Consider the following 2,179-nt stretch of genomic DNA (forward strand, 5'->3'; position numbering starts at 1 on the left):
GGTGTGGAGTAGTATAATTTCTGTTATTCCATGATGCCTGACAATTTATTATGGGGGAAGATTTTTCACTCACTTCTTGTGAACTACAAATGTTAATATTGAAAATTTTGTTGATAACCCATATAGTCCCTCAAGAAACAGCCTGGGCAAGAAAGTTTTATAAATTTTTTTGAGCCTGTTTTCATAACCATTGTGAAGACAAAAGTCTCATGAAAAATTAAATGCTATATCACGACATTCATTCTTTCATTTATTCATGAATTCAGCAAATATTTGCCAAGCACATACGATTGCTAGGTACTGTTTAGGTGATGCAGTATTGAATAAGGCAAAGTTTCTGGTCTCATAAAATGTATAGTTTAACAGGAAAAACAGACAAATAGGAAGAGCTATGAGTGTTATGCTAGAAAATGTTTAGGGTGCTGTTTTAATTTCCTAGGCTGCTTAAAGCAAATAGCCTGAAATGGGTTAGTTTTAACAATGGGGATTTATTAGCTTAGAGTTTGAGGCCAAGAAAATGTCAACATTGAGGAATATGTTTTTCCTGAAGACGTGCTGCCAGTCATCCCTGGCCCCTCTGCCACATGACAAAGCACATGACAGTGTCTGCTGGTCTCCCCTTCTCTTCTGGGTTTTGTTGTTTTCTGCTTCTTTCTTGTGTGGCTTTCTCTTTTTCTGTATTCATTCCATTTATAAAGGATTCCTATAAGAGGATTACAACCCATCCTGAATGAAGTGGGTCCTACCTTAACTGAAGTAGCCTAATCAAAAGATCCTCCTTACAGTGGAGTCACACCCACAGGAATGGATTACATTTCAGAACGCGTCTTTCTGGGGTACAAGCAGCTTCAAACTACCACAGGAGCTATGTGAAGCTTTTGTGTAGAATCCTCTCCTCTTCTCTGTGACACTGTTATTATGTAGTTAATTTGTTTTTGTTTTTTTTTAAGATTTATTTTTTATTTATCCTCCCCCCCCAGTTGTCTGTTCTCTGTGTCTATTTGCTGTGTGTTCTTCTTTGTCTGCTTCTGTTGTTGTCAGTGGCACGGGAATCTGTTTCTTTTTGTTGTGTCATCTTGCTGTGTCAGCTCTCCATGTGGGTGGTGCCATTCCTGGGCAGACTGCACTTTCTTTTGCACTGGGCAGCTCTCCTTATGGGGTGCACTCCTTGCGCGTGGGGCTCCCCTATGGGGGACTCACCCCTGCGTGGCACGGCACTCCTTGTGCGCATCAGCACTGCACGTGGGCCAGCTCCACACGGGTCAAGGAGGCCCGGGGTTTGAACCATGGACCTCCCATGTGGTAGGCAGACGCCCTATCCATTAGGCCAAGTCTGCTTCCCTTTAATTTGTTTTTAAATGCAGGGGCCTGGACAGTGTGATATGATGTTTGTGTTAGCTGGTTTATGTCATACCCTAGAGCAGTCAATTATTCTAATCTAAAAGTGGTTCCTGTAACTGCTTCGTCAATTTTCATCATTGACCAAAATAAGAACACTTAGCTGTTTATTATTGTGAATGTCAGAAATGGGTTTTCATAGGTGAAATTAGTAGCTTGTTAGCTCAATAGATGTTAAAAATGGGCTTTCAGTAAAATTGGTGGTATTACTATATATGGCCTATCTAAACTCCTATAGAGACACTCCACTGCTTTGAATGAATAGGGGTTAATATTCAGGTAAGGTCTGTAGCCTGTATCCTTAGGGATGGTGCCTGAGACTTGATCCTAAAAGGTCCTGTGTCCAGTTTGTTTTGGTAGGTTTCCAATGACCTGATGCAGCTTCTAAGAGGAATAGAGTCTTGCTTCTGCAATACTGTCATAACTGGCTCAAGTAAATCTGTCATGATGAGTAGAGGAACCAGACGGACAGAGCTGGACTTAACTGAGCTTCCAGAACTGGTGATGTGTCCTGCTTGTGTTTGTTTTCTAATAAATGTTTATATATGCAGCAGAATTTAGTCTGAGACTTACCTTTCTTATAATTTGGTAATGAGATTAGAGGAGAGTAGGTAAACTTCACCCATCTAAAGCTTTTTGGAAGTCAACATTATTTACCAATAAAACTCCATTTTAATTCCCCAGTTGCTAAAACAAATACCATGCAATAAGTTGTCTTAAACACAGGGATTTTTATTGGCTTACAGTTTCAGACGCCAGAAAGCTTGTTTCCTCTCAGGGT

Source organism: Dasypus novemcinctus, chromosome 10 (assembly GCF_030445035.2).
Source record: "Dasypus novemcinctus isolate mDasNov1 chromosome 10, mDasNov1.1.hap2, whole genome shotgun sequence".
NCBI classification, from domain to species: Eukaryota; Metazoa; Chordata; class Mammalia; order Cingulata; family Dasypodidae; genus Dasypus; species Dasypus novemcinctus.